This window comes from Oncorhynchus mykiss, chromosome 10 (assembly GCF_057628025.1).
Source record: "Oncorhynchus mykiss isolate SJ-2025 chromosome 10, ASM5762802v1, whole genome shotgun sequence".
Lineage (NCBI taxonomy): Eukaryota > Metazoa > Chordata > Actinopteri > Salmoniformes > Salmonidae > Oncorhynchus > Oncorhynchus mykiss.
Genome location: NC_143031.1, coordinates 20,246,087 through 20,256,932, shown reverse-complemented (window position 1 = coordinate 20,256,932; position 10,846 = coordinate 20,246,087).

Sequence of the window (10,846 nt, the reverse complement as noted above, 5' to 3'; positions counted from 1 at the left end):
ACCTTAACGCTAAAACACCTAGAAATCGCATTTGATCTTGTGGGGACTAACAAAATGTCCTAAATTGGTCAAATGATTGTTTACTATACTTGTGGGGACTTCTGGTCTCCATGAGTATAGTTAAACACATCTACACACACACACACACACACACACACACACACACACACACACACACACACACACACACACACACACACACACGAAAGGAAAGGAAAGGAAAAGGATAAATATATGTAGGGGGGAAGCCACAGGACGGAATAAAACAACCACCTTATGTCACGCCCTGACCTTAGAGATCCTTATTTATTCTCTATGTTTGGTTAGGTCAGGGTGTGAATCGGGTGGGAGAATCTGTTTTCTATTTCTTTGTTGTTTTTGCCTAGTGTGGTTCCCAATCAGAGGCAGCTGTCTATCATTGTCTCTGATTGGGGATCATATATAAGTTGTAATTTTCCATTTGGGTTTTGTGGGGAGTTATTTTCTGTTTAGCTGTTTTGTTGCCTGACAGAACTGTGTGCTTTAGTTTTTTTCTACTTTGTTATTTTGTTGCAGTGTTGTCGTGTCTTTGACTATGCCGGATTAATTGCTATGACATGCTATTCTATAAAATACTTTATCCGTAATTAATATCACCTGATTGAGCTAATCAGGTAAATGTAATTAACTAGAGAGTCGGGCACCACAAAATAATATTTAGAGAGCTGTTATCTTCCGAATAAACTCTTAAAGATTTAGCAATATTTTACATCAATAGCAGTCAACATTAATCGTCATCTTACTTCAGTCTCATATTCTGAAAGTTGTAAATTCTTGGTTATCTGCAAAAATCCTGGCTAACAAGTTGAATCAGCAATGCAAAATTGGGTTTAATTATGTATTTACTAAATACCTAACTAATCACACAGAATAACATATACAAATAATTAATTATACCGGGATAATTCTGTACTTCATAGGAAACGTCCCTAGCGGGCAGAACAGATATGACAGCTTGTTACACAAAGGAAAAGGGGCGGTGTGAAAGAGCGGGAGACTGGGGAACAAAGGGAAGAAGCTGTGCTATCGTAAATACAATATCTTCTGCATTCTAAATTACCACCCATTTGGAAAAGGAAAATGCAATAAATATTTACTCTGAGCTGCGCTTCAGTAGTAGTCAAGAGCTTAAATAGGAAGGAAGAGGAAGGTGTGTTTGAAAAGTTTTACAGCCTTTGTCTCTTCACGTGGGCGGGCCACTGAGTGAGCAGCCCTAACTTATGAAAACCCACATCTCACATTTTAGAAGCTAAAATCACATTTCATCCCATCACAAATCATTTCATATTCAAACATTTAAATTGAACAACAATTCCATGTGAATCTGATAACCCTGATGTATAGACTTTCCACTGTGGAGTTTATGTCATCTTATCATTGATGAGAATGTCTCAGATGACAACTGAACTGACATCATATTCATTAAGTACCACCGCATATGTTCAATTGTTCGGGTTTCCAGAATATAGTTCATTTCCCCGCACATTCTGATGTTCCCAGAATCTCTATGTTAACCAAGGGGTTTTGCAAATAGAGAGAGGAAAAAGGGGGGAAGAGGTATTTATGACAGTCATAAACCAACCCCCAGGCCAAAGTCATGACAGTCCCCCCATGTTGGATTCAATCTTGCGATTAACCTGCATGTTGCAAACCAACATAAAAATGACCATGGGTTGTCCTGGTTGTGGGTCATCAATATGGTCCCCATCTGGTGGTCGACCCGGGTAGGGTGTCTGCAAATGAAGAAGTCCGCTCCATGGCTGAACAGCGGATGTCCAGATTGGGAGCACCGTTGCAGTCCCCCCTCTGGTGTGGTCGACCCGGGTAGGGTGTCTGCAAAGGAAGAAGTCCGCTCCATGGCTGGGCAGCGGATGTCCGGATTGGGATCGCCGTTCCGGACCCGTCGTCTGGTCGTCCAGACTGGAAAATCTGGGCAGTAACTTAGGCAGATGTTAACAACGCACACACACTCATGAAATATATCATTACATTTCCTCCCAAATGAGCGGCGTTGTGACACTACCTGATGGTTGTATGGGGAAGTTGTTAATGGCTCTATCACTTTCTATGTGCTGAAGAAAATGAAACAAAATTAATGAAAGCATAAACAAACAAAATATAGTTATGCCACCTTAATCATTTAATTGGACTGTATTCTATCTACGTCCATGTTCTTGGCAAAATGACCCTATAATGGCATTGTCTAATGTCATATCTAAGGCTTTCCTAATTTGCTGGGTGTTGCTTAGGGTACTATCCTAAGTTGATAACTATATGATAAGTCTACAGCTGTAAGGCACTAGTTTTGGGCAGTCTACATGGATGACCTGTGGACTTCTGAGAAGAAAACTGGTGTGCTGTAGCTGTAGAGTTAAAGGCCTCAAAATAAATGTTCAACTTTACTAAGGCTGGTATTTTGCTCGGACCCTTAAGTGATCCTAGCATAAATCTTAATTGGATGTTCCGTTGTGCATGTGCATTTATGCTTACACAAGCACACGTCAAGGGAATGAAACCAAGTATCCTGGCAGATTACAACTTGTTCAGAATGAGTCTGACGTAGTCAGGTAATTTTCAAGTCAATGCCTGGAGGTCAGTCAGAATTAGTGTCGAGGGAGTCTGTAGTGGTTTTACTACCAGTCACTGACTTCCACTATTGTAGTGGCGGTAGGTATGAAGAAGTATACTTCATAGCTACAGTGCCTTGCGAAAGTATTCGGCCCCCTTGAACTTTGCGACCTTTTGCCACATTTCAGGCTTCAAACATAAAGATATAAAACTGTATTTTTTTGTGAAGAATCAACAACAAGTGGGACACAATCATGAAGTGGAACGACATTTATTGGATATTTCAAACTTTTTTGAAACGTTGTTTGAACTCTGTCACACACTGTTGCTGGTATTTTGGCCAATTCCTCCATGCAGATCTCCTCTAGAGCAGTGACGTTTTGGGGCTGTTGCTGGGCAACACAGACTTTCAACTCCTTCCAAAGATTTTCTATGGGGTTGAGATCTGGAGACTGGCTAGGCCACTCCAGGACCTTGAAATGCTTCTTACGAAGCCACTCCTTCGTTGCCCGGGCGGTGTGTTTGGGATCATTGTCCTGCTGAAAGACCCAGCCACGTTTCATCTTCAATGCCTTTGCTGATGGAAGGAGGTTTTCACTCAAAATCTCATGATACATGGCCCCATTCATTCTTTCCTTTACACGGATCAGTCGTCCTGGTCCCTTTGCAGAAAAACAGCCCCAAAGCATGATATTGCCACCCCCATGCTTCACAGTAGGTATGGTGTGCATTGGATGCAACTCAGCATTCTTTGTCCTCCAAACACGACGAGTTGAGTTTTTACCAAAAAGTTACAGTGCCTTGCAAAATTATTCGGCCCCCTTGAACTTTGCGACCTTTTGCCACATTTCAGGCTTCAAACATAAAGATATAAAACTGTATTTTTTTGTGAAGAATCAACAACAAGTGGGACACAATCATGAAGTGGAACGACATTTATTGGATATTTCAAACTTTTTTAACAAATCAAAAACAGAAAAATTGGGCGTGCAAAATTATTCAGCCCCTTTACTTTCAGTGCAGCAAACTCTCTCCAGAAGTTCAGTGAGGATCTCTGAATGATCCAATGTTGACCTAAATGACTAATGATGATAAATACAATCCACCTGTGTGTAATCAAGTCTCCGTATAAATGCACCTGCACTGTGATAGTCTCAGAGGTCCGTTAAAGCGCAGAGAGCATCATGAAGAACAAGGAACACACCAGGCAGGTCCGAGATACTGTTGTGAATAAGTTTAAAGCCGGATTTGGATACAAAAAGATTTCCCAAGCTTTAAACATCCCAAGGAGCACTGTGCAAGCGAAAATATTGAAATGGAAGGAGTATCAGACCACTGCAAATCTACCAAGACCTGGCCGTCCCTCTAAACTTTCAGCTCATACAAGGAGAAGACTGACCAGAGATGCAGCCAAGAGGCCCATGATCACTCTGGATGAACTGCAGAGATCTACAGCTGAGGTGGGAGACTCTGTCCATAGGACAACAATCAGTCGTATATTGCACAAATCTGGCCTTTATGGAAGAGTGGCAAGAAGAAAGCCATTTCTTAAAGATATCCATAAAAAGTGTCGTTTAAAGTTTGCCACAAGACACCTGGGAGACACACCAAACATGTGGAAGAAGGTGCTCTGGTCAGATGAAACCAAAATTGAACTTTTTGGCAACAATGCAAAACGTTATGTTTGGCGTAAAAGCAACACAGCTGAACACACCATCCCCACTGTCAAACATGGTGGTGGCAGCATCATGGTTTGGGCCTGCTTTTCTTCAGCAGGGACAGGGAAGATGGTTAAAATTGATGGGAAGATGGATGGAGCCAAATACAGGACCATTCTGGAAGAAAACCTGATGGAGTCTGCAAAAGACCTGAGACTGGGACGGAGATTTGTCTTCCAACAAGACAATGATCCAAAACATAAAGCAAAATCTACAATGGAATGGTTCAAAAATAAACATATCCAGGTGTTAGAATGGCCAAGTCAAAGTCCAGACCTGAATCCAATCGAGAATCTGTGGAAAGAACTGAAAACTGCTGTTCACAAATGCTCTCCATCCAACCTCACTGAGCTCGAGCTGTTTTGCAAGGAGGAATGGGAAAAAATGTCAGTCTCTCGATGTGCAAAACTGATAGAGACATACCCCAAGCGACTTACAGCTGTAATCGCAGCAAAAGGTGGTGCTACAAAGTATTAACTTAAGGGGGTTGAATAATTTTGCACACCCAATTTTTCAGTTTTTGATTTGTTAAAATAGTTTGAAATATCCAATAAACGTCGTTCCACTTCAAGATTGTGTCCCACTTGTTGTTGATTCTTCACAAAAAAATACAGTTTTATATCTTTATGTTTGAAGCCTGAAATGTGGCAAAAGGTCGCAAAGTTCAAGGGGGCCGAATACTTTCGCAAGGCACTGTATATTTTGATTTCATCTGACCATATGACATTCTCCCAATCTTCATCTGGATCATCCAAATGCTCTCTAGCAAACTTCAGACGGGCCTGTACTGGCTTAAGCAGGGGGACACGTCTGGCACTGCAGGATTTGAGTCCCTGGCGGCGTAGTGTGTTACTGATGGTAGGCTTTGTTACTTTGGTCCCAGCTATCTGCAGGCCATTCACTAGGTCCCCCTGTGTGGTTCTGGGATTTTTGCTCACCGTTGTGATCATTTTGACCCCACGGGGTGAGATCTTGCGTGGAGCCCCAGATCGAGGGAGATTATCATTGGTCTTGTATGTCTTCCATTTCCTAATAACTGCTCCCACAGTTGATTTCTTCAAACCAAGCTGCTTACCTATTCATACCTTTTATACTGATAACAAGTTCAAACAGGTTCCATTAATACAGGTAACGAGTGGAGGACAGAGGAGCCTCTTAAAGAAGTAGTTACAGGTCTGTGAGAGCCAGAAATCTTGCTTGTTTGTAGGTGACCAAATACTTATTTTCCACCATAATTTGCAAATAAATTCATAAAAAATCCTACAATGTGATTTTCTGGATTTTATTTTCTCATTTTGTCTGTCATAGTTGAAGTGTACCTATGATGAAAAGTATAGGCCTCTCATCTTTTTAAGTGGGAGAACTTGCACAATTGATGGCTGACTAAATATTTTTTTGCCCCACTGTATCGCTAGCTTATATCTCCTGAATTTCAATCGGCTGGGCCTTTTGTCCTCGCTCGAGAAATTAATAATGACCGGGCCTAGCCGCGTCTGAAACGGGCGAGGCAGAAATAGCCCTGCGTTTGGCCAAACGCTCTATTTCTCAGATTTCTATAATTAGCTGTATCAGCTCTCATACAGAAATGTACACGCTTACGTTACCCACTGACAACGTCAGAGCATAACACGGAGGCGGGGAATATTCAGCACACACACACAACCAATAATGCTTGTCTAAAACACTGCAATAATGTGTACAATAACTTGGTATATTATGTAATCTGTTTTTCAATTTTATACAGGCTGATCCAAAATGAAAGCCTCATTCTAGCTTAGATTCCTCACAGGGGGCACCAATATGTTGTGTCTTTGGCTATGCCGGATTAATTGCTATGACATGCTATTCTATAAAATACTTTCTCCGTAATTAATATCACCTGATTGAGCTAATCAGGTAAATGTAATTAACTAGAGAGTCGGGCACCACAAAATAATATTTAGAGAGCTGTTATCTTCCGAATAAACTCTTAAAGATTTAGCAATATTTTACATCAATTGCAGTCAACATTAAACATCATCTTACTTCAGTCTCATATTCTGAAAGTTATAAATTCTTGGTTATCTGCAAAAATCCTGGCTAACAAGTTGAATCAGCAATACAAAATGAGGTATTTAGTAAATACATAATTAAACCCAACTAATCACACAGAATAACATATACAAAGAATTAATTATACCGGGATAATTCTGTACTTCATAGGAAACGTCCCTAGCGGGCAGAACAGATATGACAGCTTGTTACACAAAGGAAAAGGGGCGGTGTTTGAGTGAAAGAGCGGGAGACTGGGGAACAAAGGGGAGAAGCTGTGCTATCGTAAATACAGTATCTTATGCATTCTAAATTACCACCCATTTGGAAAAGGAAAATGCAATAAATATTTACTCTGAGCTGCGCTTCAGTAGGTTGGTGGTAGATGGAATGCCGTGTTGCCAAACCGAGTCCTTTGAAGAATGTCTCTGGTGGTCACTTGAATAAGTTGTAGTAACGCCGTTGTGTGGTAGATGGGATACTCTGTCTGTTCCTTCCTAACCTGCATTTGCAGCTGCGGTCGCTATCTCAACGGCTAGGAGGTATCACTAGCTGTTCAAAGTTCATACCATTCGCAACCAAAGCTCATGCTGATGTTGGCTTTGTTCTGTAGTTTTATCTGAACCATTCTGACATAGGATCGTCATCCTACCTCATCGGAACAGGAAGTTATGTTGTAGTGAAGAGCTTATATAGGAAGGAAGAGGAGGGTGTGTTTGAAAAGTTTTACAGCCTTTGTCTCTTCACGTGGGCGGGCCACTGAGTGAGCAGCCCTAACTTATGAAAACCCACATTTCACATTTTAGAAGCTAAAATCACATTTCATCCCATCACAAATCATTTCATATTCAAATGCATAGATTTTCCACTGTGGAGTTTATGTCATCTTATCATTGATGAGAATGTCTCAGATGACAACCGAACTGACATCATATTCATTAAGTACCACTGCATATATTCAATTGTTCGGATTACCAGTATATATTTAATTTCCCCCCACATTCTGACGTTTCCAGAATCTCTATGTTAACCAAGGGGTTTTGCAAATAGAGAGAGGAAAAAGGGGGGAAGAGGTATTTATGACAGTCATAAACCAACCCCCAGGCCAACGTCATGACAGTGTTCAGTTAATAAAAAAATCAGGAACGCCTACCAATCTGCACCTTGGTCTCCTTCTTCAACCCACGAGAGCCGTTACAGAACTCCCCACCACAAAAAGACCAAGCAGCGTGGTCAGGAGGAATGGATGTGGGAGGACATTCTGAATGGTAAAGGATCCTGGACGTGGGAGGAGATCCTGGCTGGGAAGGATCGCCTCCCATGGGAGCTGACGGAGGCAGCAAGGAGGGAGCAACTATACAAGGGGTCACGGCTAGCACGGAAGCACGAGAGGCAGCTCCAAAAATGTTTTTTTTGGGGGGGTGGCACACGGGGAGATTGGCAGAGTCAGGGTTTAGACCTGAGTCAACTCCCCGTGCTTATTGTGGGGAGAGTGTGACCAGTCGGGCACCATGTTATGCGGTGATGCGCACCATGTCTCCAGTGCGCAGTCACAGCCCGGTACGCTATATTCCAGCTCCCCGCATTGGCCGGGGCTAGAGTGGGCATCCAGCCAGGATGGAGGGTGCCGGCTCAGCGCTCCTGGCCTCCAGTGCATCTCTTCGGCCCAGGATATCCTGCGCCGGCTCTGCGTACTGTGTCTCCGGTGCGTCTGCACAGCCCAGTGTGTCCTGTGCTAGCGCCCCGCATTTGCTGGGCGAAAGTAACCATCCAGCCAGGACGGGTTGTGCCAGCTCTACGCTTGAGACCTCCAGTGCTCCTCCGTGGCCCAGTGTATCCGCTGCCTGCTCCACGCACCAGGCTTCCAGTGCATCTCCCCAGTCCGGTGAGACCTGTTCCGGTTCCAGGCTTCCAGTTCATCTCCTCATTCCAGTGAGACCTATTCCGGCTCCACATACGAAGCCTACAGTGATAATCCATGGCCCGAATCCTCCAGTGATGATCCATGGCCCGAAGCCTCCAGTGATGATCCATGGCCCGAAGCCTCCAGTGATGATCCATGGCACGGAGCCTGCAGTGAGGATCCAGGGAAAGGAGCCTCCAGCGACGGTCCCCAGTCCGGAGCCTGCAGCGACGGTCCCCAGTCCCGAGCCCCCCCGGCGGCGGTTCGCAGTCCCGAGCCTCCGGCGACTGTCCGCAGTCCCGAGCCCCTGGCGGCGGTCTGCAGTCCAGAGCCTCTGGCGATGATGTATGGTCCGGAGGTCCCGGCGACGATCCCTGCACCGGAGGTGGGGGGAGCCTAAATCGGGCGGGGTTTGCGTCCCGCACAGGAGCCCCTACCGAGAGTATATGCCCACCCGGACCCTCCCCTATAGGTTCAGGTTTGCGGCCGGAGTCCGCGCCTTTGGGGTGCGGGGGTGACCTTAGAGATCCTTATTTATTCTCTATGTTTGGTTTAGTTCAGGATGTGACTCGGGTGGGAGAATCTGTTTTCTATTTCTTTGTTGTTTTTGCCTAGTGTGGTTCCCAATCAGAGGCAGCTGTCTATCGTTGTCTCTGATTGGGGATCATATATAAGTTGTGATTTTCCGTTTGGGTTTTGTGGGGAGTTATTTTCTGTTTAGCGGTTTTGTTGCCTGACAGAACCGTGCACTTTAGTTTTTTTCTACTTTGTTATTTTGTTGTGGTGTTCAGTTAATTAAAAATCATGAACGCCTACCACGCTGCACCTTCTTCAACCCACGAGAGCCATTACACCTTACTACATACTCTGCCCGGAGCCCTGATGGGAAGGAAACAGAATCCATATTATACTGAACAAAAATATAAACACAACATGCAACAATTTCAAAGATTTTACTGAGCTGCAGTTCATAGAAGGAAATCAGTCAATTGAAATAAATGTATTAGGCCCTAATCTATAGATTTCACAAGACTGGGCAGAGGCACACCCATGGGTCTCAAGTGGGCGGGCATATGCTCTCCCAGGCCCACCCTGGCTGTGTTTTTCCCCAAAAAATGATTTATTACGGACAGAAATACTCCTGTTTCATCAGCCATCCTCGTGGCTGGTCTCGGATGATCCCGCATGTGAAGAAGACAGATGTGGAGGTACTGAGCTGGCATGGTTACACGTGGTCTGTGGTTGTGAGGCCGGTTAAATGCACTGCCAAATTCTCTAAAATGATAGAGGCGGCTTATGGTAGATAAATGAACATTCAAATATCTGGCAACAGCTCTGGTTGACATTCCTGCAGTCAGCATGCCAATTGCATGCTCACAACTTTAGACATCTGTGGCATTGTATTGTGTGACAATACAATGGAGAAAGGAAGAAATATAGTAGAGAACACACACGCGTGTCTCACCATCCACTTCCAACTCTATTGGCATTCCTGCAGCATCTCTCACCTTACACACACACAGACACACACACTTCCCTATGACAGTATTTTTTCTGCTAATGTAAAAAAACAAACATCTGTGCAATACTGTGTGATTATAACTACTGTGTGATTATAACTACTGTGTGTTTAGAACTACTCTATGATTAGAACTACTCTGTGATTAGAACTACTGTGTGATTAGAACTACTGTGATTAGAACTACTGTGTGGTTAGAGCTACAGTATAATTAGAGCTACAGTGTGTTTAGAGCTACTGTGTGATCGGAGCTACTGTGTGATCGGAGCTACTGTGTGATTAGAGCTACTGTGTGATTAGAGCTACTGTGTGATTAGAGCTACTGTGGGATTAGAGCTACAGTGTGATTAGAGCTACTGTGGGATTAGAGCTACTGTGGGATTAGAGCTACTGTGTGATTAGAGCTACTGTGTGATAAGTGCTACAGTGTGATTAGAGCTACTGTGGGATTAGAGCTACTGTGTGGTTAGAGCTACAGTGGGATTAGAGCTACTGTGGGATTAGAGCTACTGTGTGATTAGAGCTACTGTGTGATTAGAGCTACTATGTGATTAGAGGCTTGTTTTTCTACTCTGAGTCCTCTCTGTTCCCCCTTTCTTTCCCTCTCTCATTTGTTCTCTCTCCCCCTTTCTCTTTTTCTCCCTCTCTCCCCCCTCTGCCGCTCTCCCCCTCTCTCTACATCTCTAACCCTCTCTCTTTCTCTCTCAGCCCCATGTGTATTTGGCGCCTGGCCTGTCCCTGGAAAATGTTGCCGCACCATTTTTTTCAGCCCAACGGCAACATTGTGTACTATAGAGGAAAAGCAGCGTTATGAGAAACAGTATATCAGCTTTGTGGTGGTGGTGGTGGTGGTGTGTGTATGTGAGCACATGCACGTGTGTGTGTGTAAACAACAGTTAAAACACACAATACAACAATAAAAACAATACATTCTCCTCAGAGGTAACAAAACACCACCTTGAAACCCACTGCATCATTGCAAATGTATAAAAATGCATTGTGCCATTGAATCTTCAATGGCACGTCATTGTCAATTGATCCAAATCCACTATCAATAGGAGGCTAGTT